This window comes from Lepisma saccharinum, chromosome 13 (genome assembly GCF_977018435.1).
Source record: "Lepisma saccharinum chromosome 13, izLepSacc3.1, whole genome shotgun sequence".
Lineage (NCBI taxonomy): Eukaryota > Metazoa > Arthropoda > Insecta > Zygentoma > Lepismatidae > Lepisma > Lepisma saccharinum.
In genome coordinates this window covers 23,766,600-23,788,797 of record NC_139241.1, presented here as the reverse complement: position 1 = coordinate 23,788,797, position 22,198 = coordinate 23,766,600, and the positions used below count along the sequence as shown (strand labels likewise).

General features: G+C 38.4%; 1 protein-coding gene across 1 annotated transcript in view; it reads right to left on the bottom strand.

Annotated features, from left to right (window-relative positions):
* Positions 1-15,691, bottom strand: part of LOC145996897 (uncharacterized) — a 78,659-nt gene extending 62,968 nt beyond the window's left edge. The window contains exon 1 of the mRNA XM_083133457.1: positions 15,541-15,691. The gene's annotated coding sequence lies outside the window, so the exon portion shown is untranslated. The remainder of the gene's footprint in view (positions 1-15,540) is intronic.
* Positions 15,692-22,198: the final 6,507 nt, after the last annotated feature.

Sequence of the window (22,198 nt, the reverse complement as noted above, 5' to 3'; positions counted from 1 at the left end):
CTACCGATTTCCCTTAGGTCCATCTCAACGTTGTCCCTCCATCTTCGTCTTGGCCTTCCTATAGGTCTCTTACCATCAGGTTTCCCAACAAGAATCCTGTAAACTCCTCTTTCCTCTCCCATTCGTGCCACATGGCCTGCCCACCTAAGTCTTCTTGATTTAATTATTCTAATAATGTCTGGACATGAATACAAATTATGTAGTTCTAAATTATGTAACCTTCTCCACTCACCTGTATCCTCATCCCTTTTAGGTCCAAATATTTTCCTAAGGATCATATTTTCAAATAATCTCAATTTATGTTCCTCTTCCAATGTAAGGGACCAAGTTTCACACCCATATAATACTACAGGCAAAATTACTGTTTTGTATAGTTCAACTTTTAGTTTCTTAGATATTAAACGAGAAGACAAAAGTTTATGAAGAGAGAAGTAACATGCATTTCCTGAATTAAGCCTACTTTTTATTTCCTCTTTAATATAATTTCATTTGTTAATAATACTCCTAAGTATTTGAATTTGGGTGTGGTGATTTCTTTTATTTTACTTCACTTTTCTGACACTTTTGGCTAATTACAAAGATGCGGATGAACGGCAATAAGATGAAAATTATGAAGGGACAATCACAACGTGCATTTACAGCGCATAACAAAAGTCATACAGAGGATATTACTGGCTATGAGTCCAGACGCCAGAGCCTCGTTAGTCTGCAAATGCAGTCCAGGGGGTGCTACGTGGTAGAGAGGTTGACATTTGTGTGTGTTCGGAAAGGGCCGCTCCCTATAGGTGTAACCCTAAAGTAAAACTTTTAGAACATTTTCAAAAAGGGTATATGGGGCCTCCCCGATGGCGCAGTGGTAGCGTCGTCGCCTTGTAATCAAGGGGTCCCGGGTTCGATTCCCGGTGGAGGCACATAGTGGTTCGGATCCCACTTTAAACGGTAGGTCCAGTCCCGATTAGCCTTACTGTGCATAAAGTGGACTTAAAACAACAAATGAATCCAATCAATCCAATCAATCAAAAAGGGTATAGGTGGGTTTCGTGTGACGTCAGGATTCAAATCGCCACCATGTTCCCGGCCAATAGTTTGTCGTCTGCAAGGAAATATCCACCACGTAGCTTTCGTTACATGCGTTTGTTGTTGTACTGTGTAAAATGTCAGTAACATTGTATACAATTAATGACAATGTTGTGGTATCTGGAAATGGCGGTAATTTTTAATATAAACTCTTTGCACAGTCGACAGAAAAAGATAATGAAGAAAAATTAAGTTCTTTTGCGGTATAGATTCACATGAACTGGATGATAACGAAATAAAAAGGGGTTTTGTTCACGTCTGTTTATTTACTTGACCCAGCTACCTGGAATCAATTTGTTTTCGTATTTATTAGTGGTTCGGATTCTGCTTGAAATATTTACATCCAGCTCATATAAACTGTAAATTCCAAGGCTCTGCCATTATCGTCATTGTTTTCTTTTAACGTTTGTTCAAACGCTATAATTTAAAATGTTAAGTTGCTTGAAAACAGTAATTTCACTCCTTGCTAAAAGAATTTGGGATACGCCGGCCTCCGTGGTAGAGTGGTTAACACAGCGCGTTAAGATGTCAGTGGTCCCGAGTTTGAATCCCTGCCTAAGCATAGATGTTATTTGTTACTATCACTTCATCAATTTCATCATATCATCACCAATCCTCGTTTTCGCGATTAGCCGAAAGTGGCAGAAAAGCGAAATAAAATAAACCAAATCAATTTGGAATACTGTGATGTTTTAACCAAGCAGTGTTTTTTTTCCTGACAGTACGCAACGGTACAACACAGCTTACTACGGTACGTGTACCTTTTTCTCATAGAATTCCGTTGCAAGAACTGGCCTCCATCATGTCTGCTCGATCCCACAATTCAACAGTTTGTGTGGCATAGGTGAAACACACCTATACAGTGGTATACGCCGTGTACTCTCTAGTTAACCTTAGCGTATGCCTTCGGCTTTCGTTTGTTGTTATTTATGTAATTGAGTCATTGCTCTAGTGAGCTTATTAGGATCAAATACTCCTGGTGTCATGTGATCGAGAACATAATATTGAGAAGGAGAGAAGGTACATTACATTCCACAGCACATCAGCATTTTATCACCAGCGTTTGACTACTACGTATAACAAATTTGTAGAAATGCACACAATGTATACAATGTATACAGTTAATTGTAGCAAAACTTTTCGTTGGTCTCTTTGTGCGGGTCTTGAGTAATAGGCAGGGGCGGGCGCCAGGGGGCGCGAGGGGTTGCTTGCGCACCCCTTAATTTTCTTCCGCACCCCCTAGTTCAATTGAAAACACTAACCCTTAGAGTGTCATATTATGTCATGTCATATTGAGCGCCGAATGTTAGGCACTGATGCCTGAAGTAAGACCGTTATTATTGTATGCAACAGGCAAGCATTGATACTGTTCTGAAAGAGATGCCGATATACAGTACATAGTACTTTCCTGTACTGGCGGCAGCCTCTATAAAGATCGATGACCTTTTTTTTCTTTCGTCAGCATTGTTGTAAGTTTTTTTTCTTTTGTTTCTTCAAGTGGTCTGTTTGTGGTTTTCGATAATTGCCTAAAGCTTAATGTTAGTGCTTTTTTTCCTTTTTGCATTGTTGATAAACTGTTTATTTTCCACCTACTTGTTCTTCCTCACACTGGAGCAAAAATTTCAGCTGCTTTCAAGGTATCACCAAGTCGTGCTCGGGAAATTATTTATTGCGAGCTGTAACATGAAGGGTAGTTTTATTGTTAATACGTTCTATGTATTTGTTCCAAGTAACATGTCTTAGTAAACATACCATTTCAAACTTTCTCAAAAACTATTAGGAAGAAGTCCAATGTTCACGAAGAAATTTTACAGTTCGTTGTTGGGGATAGTGCGGCAGAAAGGATATTAATGAAGACGAAGTTGCTGTGCACTTCGAGTTTTGTCCTGAAGTGGCAAACGGAAGGTACAATGTGCTATATGTTTTGTACCTCCATGGGTTATATTGAAAACGTTCAAAAATTGTGATTTTAAAGACAAGAATAATTTCATTTTGTATTTCACTACATAGTTCAATAAGTCTGCAACGTGTATCTGAATGTTTACACTGTACGACCACTTTTTTGGAGTATAAGACTTAATGTATATCATCATGGACAAGGGGGCACAGACTCCCTGGAAAATGAATGTCAATCTAAAGTTATTATATTTCACTGCAATATTAGCGGCAATTAAGTTGCAGTTGACCCCCCTTTTTGCTATTTTTAACCCCGCACTATGCTAAACCTTATGTACCAAGGAAAAGTAAACTCTCCTTGTCCCCCTCCCCGTTTTCCACCTTGCTCCCTAAGTTTTGAAAGGTTGCATGCGTGTTTCATGTGTTCCTTATTTTCAGCATCGCACCCCCTAAATGTCTCTCCGCGCCCCCTCAGCACCCCTAGATGATTAATCCTGGCGCCGCCGCTGGTAATAGGAGATCCAAAATTAACGAAGACATGGTTTATAATGATATTTTCTCGACGCTTAGCGTACACCCTGTGAAAATTTTGGAACTACGACACTGAGAATGTTGATATGATAGGTGTGGGGGGAATCCCCGAAGTAAGCCCGCCTCCACCCTGATACATTCGAGGGATGTGCTTGTTGTCCTGGTGCCTAAGAATATAAGAGGACGTCAGTTGCTATGAATTTTAGCAGTTTACCCGCCTTTATTTAACTATTTGTTACATGTAAGATTACAATATAGTATAATACACGTAATAAATATATATAATCAAAATAAATATTGTATGTCGAGACACGATGAAGTGTGGGATATATTACGTGAGATGAAAGTTCTATTCTGGTGTTCTTCGTGAGTGACGCTTTGATTTAGTGTTTTCATTGCAATAGTGATATAATTGTAGTAATTACTCTATTGCAATTACATTTATAATTACATTTATAATATTTACATTAGTGATAATAACAGTTTGTGAGTACAGTAAAAGCTCGTTAATCCGAACCCCGATAAGCCGGACTTCGCTTAATCCGGACAGGCAAAAGGCGAAAAAAAGAAAGAAAGAAAAGCAGAATGCAAGGATTTTAATGTGGCTAGAAGTCAACAAGAGAACTTCCCAAAGAAAAGGCAGTCAACCACTGATGAAATTGTGTTTCCCGCAGACTTTGTATAGTGTATTTAGGCCTATGCCCTTTAAATACACAATAATAAACGTGTCTTGTTGCTATAAACGAAGTTTTAATGCACTTTCTACTGTTCTTTTAGGTTATTTCAGTTAATCCGGACTTTCCTTAAACCGGTCAACTTATCCCCCATTAGTTCGGATTAACGAGGTTTTACTGCAATAACAAAACGCAATTAATTATAGACCAATCCATATATTTCCCACTAACCTCAAAGCGTCGCATCGACATTGAAAATATTTAAGTAACATTAATTTCTAACAATTTTTCAATTTGACTAGTTACCAAAATACAAATATATATGCAGACAATGTGTTGTGAATTGACTATAAATAGTCAATTACGCATTCCTTAAATAGTAGCATAGCAATTTCTGAAAAATTGACATGATAATCCACCATTGGTTATTTCCGATAACTGTAATTGTTTTGTATGTGTAAGAAATCAATCGATCGACCCGTACTAAGGGATGGGCAGCGTAGGAAATGCTGTGGTTATCACATCGCGTTACGACGAAAGGGGTCCCGGGTTCGAATCCCGGCCTGGACATGGATGTTTGTGAGTGTCCATTCATCAATTGCATATCCTCACTCATCCCATCTTCGCAAATTAGTCAAAAGTGGCACAAAAGGCGAAGTAAAATCAATCAACCCAGCTGTCAACTTCATTAAAAGCATCTAGTCTAGTAATAACGTTTTTTCAATCAACGGATCGAAAACTAGAGAGCCCAGGCGCATGTCATGATGTTGATGATATATGAGAAAGACACGGTAGAATACAAATTAATTGAATAATCAATTTCTGTGCATTCATGAAACGGCTAGAAGGGTCTATGATGTCAAGTAGGTACTTGAACAGCATGAAGCACAGAATGATGACGAATGACACCAAATGAACATATTTGTCACTGAAAACTTTAACTGCGTTTAAATACAAGGAATAGTCAAATGAAAACCTTGATTTGTTTTTGTTTCTTATCTAGTATCCTATTTCTGTGTGTAGAGTTGCACAAGTTTTTCTGCATTTTAGCGCAGACCAATTACTGATTTCCATATATTTTCAAATTTTAGTTAGTTGGTTGATTTGGTGTTTTAAGTCCACTTTGTGCACAGTAAAGTTAATCGGGACTGGACCTACAGTTTAAAGTGGGATCCGAACCACTATGTGCCTCCACCGGGTATCGAACCCGGGACCCCTTGATAACAAGGCAACGACGCTACCACTGCGTAATCGGGGAGGCTACAAGTTTTAGTTAGTGCCTGTAAGTAGAATAAGTCTTTGGGGTCCACGTGCAGTCACTTATGAGCCACTGCGAAGGCCTTTCCACTCATCTGCGAACTGAGGCAATTGTCGAACTTTCTCCACCATCAGTAATCTTGCTGGCGTGGTAAGCATGCACAGAGATATTGAACTTTCATTTGCCGAGAAATTCCTGCAAGTTTTAGGCTGACAGAGGGCAAGAAACCACCCCTCTTCGCTGGTGTAAGTCCGTGTAGAAGGCCCCATTTTGAAATAACGAAAATGACATTTTGAAGCTCACTTGATTATTGTTGCATTCTTGATACCTCATACAAATTTAACTTGTATAGAGTCTGCCCTACAATTTTTATTGGACTTAAAAAGTTGTCATTTGATACTTGCAATAAATGCTATATTTAAATTGAGAAGGAAATGTTCTTCTTATTTCAGAAACTCAGGTTAAATATTTAAAGCATTGAATGCAGTTAGTTGACATACTTTAATTTAACTTAAGAAAATATTAGTCAAACCAAAAACGAATGTTAAAGCTTAGCTGCTGTTGGAAGTTTTTTGTTACTTGAAGTTACTTTACAAAAAGAATACTGATTGATTGATTGATTTGCTTTATTTTACTTCGCCTTTTGTGCCATTTTTGGCTAATTTGCGAAGATGGGGATGAATGATGGCATGATGAAATTGATGAATGGACACTCACAAATATCCATGGCAAGACCGGGATTCGAACCCGGGACCCCTGGTCAAAAGAATACTGCTAGACACGCTGTATGAATAACAGTAGGCAAGTGAACATCATCAGCATTTATCAAATTAATTTAACTATGTTGACCTGAGTAAACCAAAAGATTAGCAGCAGCGGTTGACAAATAATTTAAACCTGGCCTTATAGTACTTATCAAGTCTACATGTAATTGAACATTACTGTTTATGATTATTACTACATGTATTAATATTTCCTGTAAAGGGTAAATATTAGCCTAATTAATGTATAAAGTTGTTTTTTTTTCTTTTACGTAGAAAGATGTTTATGAGTAAAATCGTTGCAATTGGAACATGAACATTTCACAAAAGAATGTGCTGGGCTCGGTGTCACCAAGGTCTCAGGAAGTCGTTTCGGATTTTGTCAGTTATTAGCAAGAAATTCTCCCAACTCTTTCTGCCACACGGGGACATGTAGTTATTGCGCGAATATGGAGTACATGTTGAGAAGTGTTCTGAAATATGGAAATAATATGTAAAAATAACTAAAATATGTAAAATATGAACCACAGACTAATATATGTATAAATATAGAAAATAAAAACTGAATTTTTCTATTCTATATGCCATGATGCGCAAACATAATAAAAAAATATAACTGATTTGATCTCCATACATAAATATACATCTGTTCCCTCATCATGGTCTACCTGTATGCTGTCTAGAAGGCACAATTATTTTCCAAGGTATGGAAATATGCAAGATTAAAAAAAAGGATCAATTTCGACTTCAAGTATAGTCAAGAAATGGATACAACTTATGGTCATTGTATTTTCTGGCGGTACGCAACAGTACGCCGTAAGTACCTTTTTATAGGGGGGAGTAAACAAATGACTTTCTTTATTTTAACGGAAGAAATGTGTCCGTGGATATGTATGTGTGTAACTACATAAGTAGATGCACGATCATTTAGGAGCATACGACAATATTTTAAGTAAATCTAATGGTGAACACAATAATAACAAGCCAACTTGAAGAATACAGGAACCTTACTTTACCAGAAAAACACTGCTTATATTGTTCTCTAATCTATGTCTTTAGCTCCTTCAGCAACATATGTAACGCTCAAGTTGCGTGTACCGATAGTGGAGAGTTATGATTGTGTAATTTATCACCAGACTGTCGTCCACGACTAATGTTAATATTTGTTTCTAAATCACGCTTGCTCCAAGTTGGGACCCGAAAGAACATGGCTACTTTGTGTTATCTTTATTATTTGCGATTTCATTATAAATTGGCCATAATGTGCCGGCTCTAAAATTTTGTTAATAAAGAATCAAGTGCAGGGGTAGAATAGGTAGTGGTGTACTAGGATTAGCTGGAAACGACATTAGAACTGCTACACATGTTAAACATTTAATTTCGTCATTCGTGATTAGATGAATTTAGCTGCAAATAATTTTATAATTTAATAATTCCTAATATTCCTACCGACCCCCTTGGCGGAGTGAATAGCACATCGCGCTACGATGACATGTGTCCAGAATTCAAATCCCAGCCTGGACATGGGTGTTCTTTGTGAATGTTCCTTCATCAGGTTAATCTTGTCATAACTCATCCTCATCGTCGCAATTAGCCAAAAGTTGCAGAAAGGCTACAATTAACATATAACAAAATCCCAAAATTCAAAATTCAAAATTTTGTTCCTAATGTTCCTCGTTCATATTTCAGAGAAAATGGGAAGCTATTTCTGACACATCTTGAGCTTCGATTGGGGAAGTGGAATACAAATAAGGGAATGATAATGGAAATGGGAAAAGTTAACGGAGGAAGAAAAATTGAGTTTTGTCGCTCCAAAATTGGATAAGCCTATTCCGGAAAGACACGAGAATTGTTGCAACGCAACACGTAACCGAAAGTTTAAGGTTTGTCTATTCTTGGCTTTGCTTGGCAAACAATGGTGTAGTAAGACATCAAAAATGGTGCTGAACTGAACAAAGTCAATTCCGAATTAACAAGAACAGGTCTGTTCTGTTTACACCAGGTTTGAGTACGTATTTGTTAAGATCGCAGTGTACTATTATTTTTGATATGATGAACCACTTTCCTTCGTGACAATTTGAATTTGCTACACCTTGTTTATTTTTTTTACTAATAATTGTTATTTGTTCGTTAACTGTTGTTGTTTGTGTTGTTATTGTATTTATAATTATTAAATTTACGTTGAACATTATATGCAATAGAATATACTTGTCTAAGCTCTCAGGGTCTCTGCACCAAAAGTTGAATCTATTTCCCGTTTTAAGAAGTTTCGAGGAATGTTCAGAATCGAGCACCAAAAGATCTTTTGTAGACAGTGCCGGATCTATAAACCGCGAAAACCCGCAGTGCAGGGGGAGGAGGGGATGAAGCAAGCCTTTAGGGAGACCTTGCCATGCCCTTTACATACTCACATATGTGTACGTAAAACAATAAACGTATAGTAATTTCGCACGGCAGAGAAGAAAATACCGCCTAAGTGCATATTGTGAGGAGAAATAATTTGTTATTCATTTTAAGTTAACACGAAGAAGTTCCCGGGTAATAACATTTGATTAATACTGCATTCCACAAAATAAACATTGATTTCTTTCTAACCGCGAGTTTTCCTTCCCTAGCTCTGTGCTTTGCGACTACTGGTTGCAGGGGTGCCCACAGAAAGGGATTATGGCGCAGGTTGCGCCATCAAATTATTTTGTTTTCGGGGGCGGGGGGGATTTTATACCTTCAAATAATATAAAATTCAACATTTATATATTTTTCCAAAATATATGTAAAAATTGTACACCTTAAATGCACCATATTTAATCCATTCGATGAAGAAAATGAAGTGTTCAAGGGTATTATCGAATGGGAGGGGGGAGAAATATCCAACTATTACATATTAGGCCTTAATTGACACGTGGGTTCTGGGGCCGCAGGGACGGCGACAGGGGTGGGCACGGGTGGGCAAGCGCCCACCCAAAAATTCCTGTGCCCACCCGATTGCCCACCCAATCAAATTCAATAACTACATATATTCGGGGATATATGAATGATTAAATAATTAAGTGTAACCTGTTGTTCATAACATGTATATTTTACTTGTGAATATTATCTATGCTGGAAATGTTCACATATTATAAACTCATAAAAAACCACTTTTGTCATTGTTGAAACAAAAACTGTGATCAAATGAATACTTCCATCTTTAAAAGCAGCTAGTAGGATTAGGAGGCTCAAAATTATGCAGGGTATGATCAAGATTAAATCAGAATTGAGGGTGAACTTGAGGACTGCAGCTCCGGGCCTCCACTACGTATATATTTTCCGGCCTGGCTATGGTTAAAATAATCTCCAAATAAACAAATCTAAACATCATCTTAGCGTTAGTTCCCCCAGCAACACAATACATTATTTCGCCTTTTTAATTAATATTAGAATAACTTAATCAAGAAGACTTAGTTAGATGGGCAGGCCATGTGACACGAATAGCAGAGGAAAGAATAGTTTACAGGATTCTTGTTTGGAAACCTGATGGTAAGGGACCAGTAGGAAGGTTAAGACGAGGATGGAGGGATAACGTTGAGATGGACCTAAAATAAATCGGTAAGGATGGAAAAGATTGGATTGATCTTACCCAGGATAGGGACAGCTGGAAGGCTTGTGTTGCTGCAGTCATAAACCTTCGGGTTTAAGTATGCTATAGAGCAGGCATGTCCAACGCGTCGATCGCGATTGTCTGGTCGATCGCGAGGCGTTTGTTCGTCGATCGCAGTTATCTATTGTAATTATACGAATATACGTTATTTGAATTCAACTTTTATAAGGTATAATGGCTGAGTAGGTACAAATTTTTGCAAAGATTAACGATTAATAGAGTAGCTCACTGCCTGTTGTGACAATATAAAGTAGATCACTGCTTGATTGAAGTTGGACATCCCTGCTATAGAGTATAATATAATTTTAATTAGCTCTGCATTGAAATTCCAGAAGTGTGCCCTTTTTTCATTACAATTTTTATATACCTGTCATCTTCAAATATCAATATGGTATACGAAATATCAACTTTATATTCGTTCTACTAATAAGAAGGAATCACAACAATCACTACAATACCGAAGTGAATAAATTTTAATAAATCAGTTATATATGGATAAAGCTACAGAATTATTCAATTCCTAATGAGAGGCTTATCCTATTTAGAAATCCTCCTTCCACACATAAATTTTGTCACATGAATCAGCCGAAAATGTCAACACAATCTGTAGATGTAGCTGAAGTAAAGAAAAAAAGTTATGTCACGAAGTATATAGAAGACGATTTTGTTAGTTTGTTTCTAAGCCCACTTTCATTCTCAGATAGGCTAATCGGGACTAAACCTACAGTTTAACGTGTAGTCCGAACCAGTGTGCATTGTGCTTCCACCAGAGGAGGGGGGAGTCAAACAAAGAACCTCTTCATTATAATGCGACAGCGTTATGCCATTGGGGAAAAATATACAGAAAGAACTCGCACCAAACGTGGCATTTTATGACCACAGAAGATGCGTCTATTTTAAGTGGGTGATTGCCTGAGACAAATATTTGAGACTTTTGGAAAACAACGTCATTGTTCACGGAATTAGCTGACTTGATCCACTACTGAAACGCTGTGCGATTGAAATTACCACCTCAACTTTCTAAGAGGTATAAACTAATGAAACTCCATTTTTGGAAGAGTAAGTTTTGGTTGATTTGTTTTATTGTAAGTCATTTTTCTGCTAATTTTGATAATGACGACGTTATAAGGTTCAATGGCGGTTAGATGAAAGTAACGAAGGGGCGAAAACAAACACACGCTGACACTCAAAATACAAACCCTCATAAATTATTACTTTGACAGTGGTGTCAGGGACTCGTTGCCCTGAAAGAATAAAGTTTCCAGGGTATGCTGCACAGGATAGAGGTTGACATTCTAGTGTGTTCAAAATGGTCACGCCATACAATGATCAAGTTTGATGAATTCGTTGTGTTCTAAATCATTTTGTTACCTCAAAAAATATGTTCATGTAACCATACGTGTATTGCTTCTCCCTCATTAGTAATATGACAGTTCTTCAGAAAACGAATAGCAACTTAGTTAATAATCTCTTCAATTCTGAACAGATTTCTCAATCTTACTTGTTTATTACTTATGATGAGTAATATTTTATCGAAATAGCCTTTCATTAGCCTAGGGATACTTAATGGACGATGAACAAATAATTTGTTTTCCGTGTGTGTTTTAAATCATTTCTAATAAGACGTTCAATTTAATCCAAGCATTCAGTGGCGGCGATTTGGAGGAGCGGGAAGTGGGGGATGCAGTTCCCCCCGCACTATGGCCTCTTTATGCTAGGTCTTTTCTACCAAGAAAACGTATATTCAGGGGTGTCCACAGGGGGGATTATGGCACAGGCTGCACCATCGATATTCTTTGGGGATTTTTCCCTTCAAATAATGTAAAATTGAACATTTATATATTTTTCCAAAATACAGGTAAAAATTTTACACCTTAAATTCACCATTTTTAATCCATTAGATGAAGAAAGCGTTTAAGGTCATTGTTGAAGATGCGGGGGGGGATAAATATCCAACTTTTATATATTAGGTCTTAATTGACACGAGGGTTCTGGGGGGGGGGATTCTGAATTAAACGTTGGCGGGGACATTATTCAACTCTAAGTCTTAGATTATGAAGGGTATTTTAGTTAGAGGGGCATTGAGCATTAAGGTATCCAACTCGTGTGTATTACTATTGTCTTAGAATGTTGCGGAAATTGCGGTGTGGAGACTGAGAATTAATTTTTTGGAGGAGGCAATTTCCAGTCTTCAATATCAACAGTAAGTCTAAAATTGGCATGGACATTTTTGTGGTAGGATTGAGTATTACATTTAAAGGGGGAGATAGGAAGCTCTTGATAAAGTGTTAAATCTTAGATTGTCAAGGGATTTCTGCAGTGAAGAGAGAGTTTGAACATTAAATTTTGGAGACTGTATTTAGCGATATGGTATCCACATGTTTTCGACCGGGAACGTGCCAAAAGAGAAGCTGGAAAAGATTAAATATCTCGGGATCCTAAGAAAGTATTGACACCCCATTAAATTAATATTCTCGAAAGCCTACAAAGAAATGGATGTAAAAATGTTCTTGCTCGCTTCGCTCCCAATGTTGTTTTCGGTGATTACGCTTTACTGAACTGAATGTGAAGTTTTATACTATAACTGAATTACAAGACATAAGCGATATTCTCGATATTAATTAATAACGTCACTTCTTAAGATATAATGCTTAGTGTTAGCATACTGCTTAATTTAAAGCTTGTGCACATTTGGAACAAAAATATATCTAATCCGCATTTCTAACTTCATGTCACAGGAAAATTTTACCAAGTTACATTTGCACTGAAGATAAAATCCACTTAATTATTGTTATGAGTTACAAAATATATTTACCGCAAGAAACGTGGGCGGGGGATGAGTTCTTTGAAAGAAAAACCGTATTATGTTAATGGACAGTTTAAAATCGTATTTCATTAAAATAAACATAATATATTATGTATTCATCAACAATATTTTGGGGGGATTATGATGAACGATTTTAGGGGCGGCCTTGAGTAATGGGCACCCCTGTTTATGGAGGAAGAGCAGATCAAGTGTGTTCAGTAAAGCTGAGAGAAAAGTTTGTTTCGGTAGACACGCTGTCGTAATTAAATACTCTGTGGGGATTTCGATGTGGTTTGAGGGCACGAATGATATGATTTTTGGGGTGGGGGGAGACACATGATATGATTTGGGCGGGGACGCATGACATGATTTTTGGGGGGGAGATTGCGCCATTGGCCTTGGTGGGGATGGGCACCCCTGACTGGTTGAGATTGTACTACTCTACGTACATATGAGTTAAGAGGTGAGACGGGTGTTACTACATCTGCATAGAAGTCCAACACGGAGCAAGGAACGAGAATCCCTTAGATAGAACGAAATTATCACTTACCTTAGGGAGGCCTCAAACCTGATTTGCTTACTTAAACGCTACTGCGTAACCAACCCAACGCATGACAAACTGGGGCCTCCCCGATGGCGCAGTGGTTGCGTCTTCGCCATGAAATCAAGGGGTCCCGGGTTTGATACCCAGTGGAATTCACATAGTGGTTCGGATCCCACTTTAAACTGTAGGTCCAGTTCCGATTAACCTTACTGTGCATAAAGTGGACTTAAAACACAAAATCAATCAATCAATCAAGCATGACAAACTGATAGCAATTACATAAATATTGTGAAACCGGTATTGATTTGTCCATCATTACCAGCTGAACTGTTGTCTTAGAGACAGCTCTCAAAAGTGATTTATCAGAAAGTTTCACCTGTACATGATTTTACAAAACTTCTATGTGAAAAGTACAATACAATTCTACCTAGCTCTCCAGAGGTATGCCAACCTCCGTGGCAGAGTGGTCAGTACAGCGTCATACGACGAGGGTACCGGCTTCGAATCCGGGCCTGGGCATCGGTGTTTTACGTGGGTGTTCCTCAGGGCTCGAAATGGGAATTTTCACGAAACTGAAAATTGCTGTCAGTTCCGGTTCATTTCGACCCTTGGCGTTCCTTACTCAATTTCACCCTACCATCATTCTCATCGTTGTGATTAGCCAAGAGTGGCAGAAAGCGACGCTAATAAAAAACATTTTTTTGTTAAAAAAAAAAATCAACACACACGAGCACGCGCGCGCGCCCGTACACTGAATAGCAAAAGCTTTGACGTGCCCTTTCACAAGTACATGTGTTTTATATACAGTGCGTTCGTTTTGGCTCTGGGCCGAGATAGTGCATGCGTGCAGACGGTGCGGCACGGCGCGGATGCCGGCATTTTTTATCAGTGACGTCCCGCACATATCTTTAGCATGATTCATTCCCGTTTCGTCCAGTACGGAAGAACTTGTTTTATTGACCCAAGTGATAACCCGCTCCAGAACGGAAGTACCGTTTCGCCCAGAGGGAAATCTGAAAGTAACAATTCCCAATCGTGTAGAGACACGTGTCCCTTCTCTTTACACCCCACCTATAACCTAACCTAACCTAACCTAACTTTACTTTACCTCACTGGCTAATACTATTGTTGATATTCTGTTTGTACTGTATTCTTATGTACATGTATCTGTATTACTGTTATTAATGCATTAATGCGACAAGACTCCCCTTTGGAATCCACACTTGATTATTTGGCTTTTTACTTTCACATTTCGCTTCACATTCAAACCATCTTTTAAAAATTCCCTCTGGGCGAAACGGTAACGGGCGAAAGGGTACTTCCGTTTTGGTGCGTGTTATCCCTTGGGTCAATACAACAAGTTTTTCGGTACTGGGCGAAACGGGAAACTAACCTTTGTTATAAGAGTTGTTCGAAGTGGTGGCCTGGCGTCTGCAGGCACGCACTATTGAAGGGTCCTTAAGTAATATCTTGCGGGAGGGCCCAAAATTTGTAGATCCGGCACTAATTGTGGCGTTTTAGTTTTTCTTTTAAGTCCACTTTATGCACAGTAGGCAAATTGGGACTGGACCACTATGTGCCTAATTCTATCGTGGAAACAGTCTCGAAGACAACAAGGGAAAATGACCGATGAGATGTACGTACTACAGTAATACAGTCATGAAGATATATTTTTTAAACAACTTTAGATTAAGTTTGTTTGTGTGTAGTGAATGTCAATAGCGATTTCGTGTTATTGAGCGTGCACTATTATTGATAAAGAGTAAATAAATTTCGTTTTGATTGTTATTGTCTCGCACCGTGGCCCTGCGGTCTAAGACATCGTGCTTTGGGCTCCGACTTCTGAGATTTCGGCCTGCGTATGGAACCATTGGCCACCCACCATCGTGAGGAAATCTGAAAACTACGAACTAACCCGGTCATGGAAACCTACAACAACGGCTGGGGGGTTCGTCGCGCTGACCACACGTCACCCTGTAACTGGCTGGATGGGCGGTTGTGTCACTGGTTATTACTATTATTATTAATGTAAGCAGTACGTTTAGAATTGGGTGGGGCTATCATGTCCTGAAAACGCTCAGTATAGATTTCAGTTGAGGGTTGTTGTTGATTTGGTGTTTTAAGTCCTCTTTATGCACACTAAGGTTAATCGGGACTGGACCTACAGTTTAAAGTGGGATCCTAACCACTTACAAGGCAACGACGCTACCACTGCGCCATCGGGGAGGCCTTCAGTTGAGGGAAAGTATCATAACTTTTCCTCGCGAAGAGATTGGGCAGGTTACATTGACGTATTAGCCAGTACTCTGAAAGGAAGCCACTAATTATTCTGCCTAAAAATAAGAAAAGGACGGACCCTACCTTCCTGAAGGAATGTCCTCTTCCCAGAGTTCCCCGAAGAATCAATTCCAGAGCACAATAATTGCTCGTTATCCAGAGATCTCTTGCCGACAGCGAATGAATGCGTCCTCGCCTTTTCCCCAGACGAAATAATATGACACAATGACTGTAGCTTCCACGGGCGTTCGATACAACGCATGTGAGGCAGGTTATTAAATATTTACACATGTGACGAAACATGTTATTCTTCGATGTGTGCTCTTTCGAAATATGGGAGAATGGACTGGGAATTGCTGTATACTTCATTCGTCAATAGCAGCCTTCACGTTGCGCTTTCCAATGTTTGCCTTCATTCAACATCATTTCCAAAGAAAAATAGCAAGTTTTATGCAAGGAACGAATTATCAGATCAATGATAGATCAATAATATTATTCAACTACAACCAACTGCATGCAGTTGCATAAGATTACGATACCAAGCTAAAAGAGTAAATAATATGTTGATGATCTTGTATCGTAACGTTAGTAACGAATTTTGGCCACTGTGGAAAGGTAATTTGCTTTGATATATGTAAATTTTGGTAAGTGTATCCTATTCACATAGAGTAAAGAACTAATAATTGAACAATCGAAGTCGAAATTAAGAGACGTCTACTCAGTGATGTGCCGTAGACCTTAAGTTTACGTCTACATGCGTTGTCTACACGTAATCTACGCGTAGATTACATTGGGTTGTAGTTTACATAGACTACGTAGACAATCTAAAGTGCATTAAAATTAATTTTCAAGGGTTTCATGAAAAGAAAGTGACATTTTCAACTATATTGGTTCCTAACGAAATTAAAAGAATCCTATTTACAACAAAATTTCTCTTCTCTTCTATCATCAACTATGGAAGAAGATAAATAGTATGCAAAAAGCAACAACAGATGGCAGTCGTGAGGCAAGAGGGGTCTTTTCCCCATAAAACACTAGAATATTTCCTATATTAGGTTTCTTCCTAGGTGAGAAATTGTTCGAATTTGGAAGAAAGAGTATGAAAAGTTCTCTTCACACATTAGCAACTGATACGCAGTATATTTTTGTTTTATTTCCACGGCTCCCTTTGCTAAGCTATCACCTATCGCCATGTTGTTTACATAGATTGCGTAATCTACGTGTATAAAATAGTCTACGTGTAGAATGTAGACTATCGTTGTTTACGTGTAGACGCACATCACTGCGTCTGCTTCGATTCAACTGTTCTAATTCCACTCTTAACTCAAGTCAAACCCGTGTTGATGCTTCAATAGAGTTAAAACATTTTTTTTTAATTTAGCAAACAATGAATTAAACAAAATTTTTGACTATCGGTAATTTTGATTGACTTGATATGTTGTTAGCAGTATACCAATGAGTACACGAAGAAACAACAAAAAACCTTTTTGCAGCAGTAATTCCTTACCTTGACAATTGCAAAAATAGCAAAGTTTTACTAGACTTTGACCTAAAAGCCTCCGTAGCTGAGTGGTTAGCACAGCTTGTTACGACTAGTCCCTGGTTGAATCCCGTCCTGGGCACTGGTGTTCTTTGAAACTGTTCCTTCATCAATTTTATCATATCACCATTCATCCTCAAATTAGTGATTAGCCAAAACTGGCAGAAAAGCGAAGTAAATAAACCAAATCATTCAATAAAACAAACTTGCAAAGTCAACCGTAAACCTGTATTCCTAGATGGAAAGAACACATATTCAGCTCTATTTGAGGACCCAGGATTTTAACTTTATACGTAATACATAGCACGTTGAAATCGCAAACATTTTTCAATAGTTTTCGAAATTTTGACTTTTGCAATCTCAGAAACAAATTTACTGTCAGTCCTGATACCGTGGTGGTAATGTCGTCGCCTTGTAATCAAGAGGTTCCGGATTCGATACCGGGTGGAGGCTCAAGGTGGTTCGGATCCCACTTTAAACTGCAAGTCTAGTCCCTATATTAGCCTTTATTTCATTTGATTTGGTTTATTCGCTTTCCTTTGACTTAGAAGCCGCGGTAGCTCAGTCGTTGTCGGCTCGGACATGGACGTTTGTGATCCGTGTTTGTGATTGTCTGTCCTGAAAGAACTAAAATAGAGATTTGAGTAAAGTGTTATGAGTGAATGAAGTGTGATGGGGAAAGCTGCTACCTAGAGGTTTTCCTTTAAATAACAGTCGTTATGGCATCTGACTGCCATGCGAGTGACCCGGGTTCGATCTCAGCGGTGGAAAACAGGGATGTTTTCCCACATGTTCAAGTGGCTCCCGCGTGGTAAAAGTGGATACCTGTAGAAAACTCGGGGGGAGGGTAAAGGCGGCCTGGGGCGTGGTGCAGATCACATCACCCCCATCAACAAAGTGTGGGACCCTAACTCTACACCCCCTATACGCCTTCATGGCTGGTGCAAAGCATAGGGGAGCACTTTACTTTGCCTTTCACTTGGCTAATCGTGTGAGGATGAATCATGATGTGAATATTTTGATGACGGGTCAGTCACAATGAACACGAATGCCCAGGGCGGATTCGAACCCGGGATCCCGTCCTAGCGCACTGTTCTAACCACTCCTCCACGGAGGTTGGCGATTAGTCTTTATGTGCATAATAGTGGACTTAAAACAAAGCTCAACCAAATATTAGTTTTAGTTTTTCAAGTAAATTAAATGTTAAAGAGACACGTTCTATGAATTCCCGGGTTCGATAACAGGTGGCGGCACATAGTGGTTCCCATTTTAAACTGTAGGTCCAGTCCCGATTAGCCTTACTGTGCATACAGTGGACTTAAAACACCAACTCAACTCAACTCAACTCAACGTTTTATTAAAGGGTTCCAAATTGAATTAAACTATAATGCTTTTTATAAATATTAGAATTACATTTCAAGCTGAGAATTGTATGGAAAATGACAATGCGAACCATGCTAAAATCACTAAGTTATATTCGGCACAAAAAGCCAAAAACATTTTTTACTCAATTTATGTTTCTAGGTTCAAGTGAAATTATAGGAAATCTAATGTTAAATTTGAGTTGGCTCGATTTAGATAGTGCAGATACATTTAAAAAGTCTGAATACTGCTTATGAAATTTGCCAAATTATCACTTTCACTTTGTCCCAACTTTATCCCCCCCTTTCTTTCTCTCTTTCTCTCTCTCTGTCTCTGCCTTTGAATTTCTTTCTCCCTTTCGATTATGATATTGGCCTTGTTCTCCATCTGCCTATCTCTTTCTCTCTGTCTCCTTTGCCCCTATAATTAATAGCGTGACCCTTATTGACATGGACAAAGTTAGATTTTAGAGTTAATTTGCCCCGAGGAAATGTTCAATTCCATGTGCTAGAAATTTCAGCTCGATGGAATAAGATAAGTGGTGCCCCTAAGAAAAGGAAAGTTTATTGTGTGTGGTCATTTTTAGACGACACCTTGGAGAAATAAACTTTATCCACTGGAAACTCAACTGATATAACATTGCATCTGATGATAGTGGAAAAGGCCTTCCAGTGTTGCAAACTGAGAGGATGGAATACTTCATCATGAATAAATTTTTATTTTTTTCCTTTTTAAAAAAACACGTTTTAGATAATAAAAAAATGTTCGATTTTTGTGAGAAAATAAGACAAGAAAATTGTGGTTGTGATTTCTCGTATGTGCTCTCTTCACTCGATAAATGTAAAGGCAAATGGTTATGCCTATATGTGTTGATGCAAATACACTAGGAATGAATTTTGAGAAGTGAAATGTATGACATTCATGGTGTATTTGATATGTATGTTTGCATTGCCAGTTTGCTTTGTGTGCACGATAAATATTAGTCTCCATTCTCACTATTTAAGCTGTACCGGTACAGCGTATATAAAGTTGCGTGTCACCAGAAATTGAACGCAAACACACACACAGTTGGTTCGGATTCCGACCAGTTAAAGTCGGCGACTTGCGGTCTCGTCATCAAAGTCGCAGGCTCGATACCCTGCTTGAACATAAGCATTTTTGTTAGTGTTTACCAATTGTATGTGTTCATCACACATTCTCATCGTCGCGTTTGGCCAAAGTACAGAAAAGCGGCGAAAGAATAGAAAACTACACACACATGCATATGTAGGGGAGACCGGGGCACATTGTCACAAGCGGCACGTTGTCACAGCAGCAATTCTGAGAAAAGTCTAAACGTCAGCGAGCTTTTGCTGGTTTCTCTTTTACCTACTAGATATAACTTCCAACTGTACTCGTTTAGAGGTGTGGGGGAAACACGTGGCTCAGTCAGTTGAGCTTTATCTGTTTTCAGTGCTTCAGTGTAAATTTTTTGAGTCCTGGAAATTTCCTACTGTGTGTTCGTGAAAGCGTGAGCGGTAACTATTTTCGTGTGTGTTATGTAGGTTAGAAATTGAGCTTCATAATGTGGTACTCTGAATGCGCTTAATCTTATTGCTTGGCACAGATATTTTTAAAAAAGAGGAACTACGACGCGTGGGGCAAAGTTGTCACAAATAAGACGGGGCATGTTGTCACTGTGACAATGTGCCCCACTGTGTGTTAGTCATGATACAAGTGGTGTATTCCTCTTTTAATAAGTGGTTCTGTTGCTTCGCAGATGGTAAGAACATACAAGAGAAAGACTGAGAGGAGTGCCCCGCCCATGGGAGACTTACTGGTTGCAGCAAGAGCCGTAAAAAGAAACGACAACCTCGTATCAATACGTAAAGCTGCCAAAGAATTTCATGTCCACTACAGAACATTGGCGAGATTTTGTGCACGTGTTACAGATAGTGAACTACACTCCGGGCAATGCTCATTCACATTGGGTTACTCAACATGTAACAGAGTATTTGCGGAACATGAGGAAAACTTACTAGTATCATACCTAAAACAAGCTTCGGACATATATATATAGAGGAATATTTTTGAAATTTATTAACTCTAAAATCACAAGGAAGTTGAATGCCACTGGAAAATTTCGTGTGTTGGAAGTGTAGGCCCTATCTTTTGCAAATGTTCTTACTGAAACAGTTTTCTGTAACCTTTAAGTTTGTAGTTTTGATTCATTAGCTACTCTGTAAGCTAGTGTTGTTTTCATGAAAGTTCTAGTTTACCTACAAAGATTGATGTAACAATATATGTATCTTTTGGGATGAAGAAAATATACAGGCCCACCTACTTTATTTCCTGTTTAACTAGCATAATTTACCTTTTAATTTAATTAGCTTTTAAGTCTCTTTTACATGCTAAGTATTTAGCGCTAGTAACATTGCCAGTCTCTTTCTAGGAGTTGCATTAATAATATATACCTATTTCATGAAAATGCCACTAGAATAGCATGTGACAACTTGCCCCAGATATTGTGACGACTTACCCCGCATATGGGGTAAATTGTCACAACTGTATTGATCATAAAGAAGAGTTAATAAGTCCAGTTCAGGATGAGTTACATTGTACAGAGGAACATATGTTGTGCACAAGATAACTAAGTATTTGCATGTAAAAAATTATAATTTTCGGACTTGCGTGAGAGCCACAAGAAAATAAAATGTGAAAATTGTGACAAAGTGCCCCGGTCTCCCCTACATAGGCCTCCCCCATGGCGCAGTGATATGTCGACCTCCGCTGCGGAGTGGTTAGCACAGCGCGCTATGACTTCAGATGTTCCTGATTCGAATCCCGCTTAATACATGGATATTGGTGTTTGTCATGAACGATAAATTAGAGAATTTAGTAAAAATTGACGTAAGAAAAGAATGACTGGAAAATTACTGCTCAGGAGTTTTTGTTTTAAAAAATAGTGGTAACTTGTCGTCTTGTAACCAAGGTTCGATACCTTGTACAGGCACTTAGAGGTTTAAAATGTAAGTTAAGCCCTAACGCGGGTACAAGTTCCAAATTATTGAAGTATTGTAACAGTTTTTGTCAGTCCGCGGTAAAAACGAATTTAATGTAAATATAGACTCGTGACTTGTAAGAATTCGTATTGATCGTTCAAATGGCACATTGAAGTTTTGGAACCTTACACAGCTACGACCAATGTATTCATGGGCAAAACGACACCAGAACTATCGGAATTCATGTGGTTTCGTTTGCACTAACTTCGCTCTTGCATTGAATACTGTAGAACACTGATCCAGATATGCATTTGAGCGAAACCGATCGACTCATTCTAATATGTAGTAACTTAAGCCTATTTACTATGCCTTGTGCCCACGCACTTTGCCTGCCGTAAATTCAAAGGTTCCGAGCAGTTTGTAATCTTGGGCGACCACTCTGGTATTGTGTTGGAGGTCCTGTATAATTTATTGTACAGTAAGATGCATGTTTATTCCGAGGAAAGCACCAATAATTTTACGACTATTTTCTTACATTGTACATGATTTTAGGGAATGAAATTGAGCTGAAGCTGCCAGATTTTTTGTTGGTTTTTTGTTTCACTTCTTGAACTTCGTATTGGGTAAATCATTGAATGAACATGGCGATGGACAATTTGCTTCGTATTATTTATGATTCCAACTGTACATAGTATATTCACATACATGCATGATAGTGTGATCAATTTTAAGCAACAATCTTAATACAGCAACGAAATTTTGGAAAATATACTTCCAGGGATCGATTCGCCGAATTGATATTTAAGACAATGATTTGTTATTGATTTGATATTTTAAGTCTACTTTATGCACAG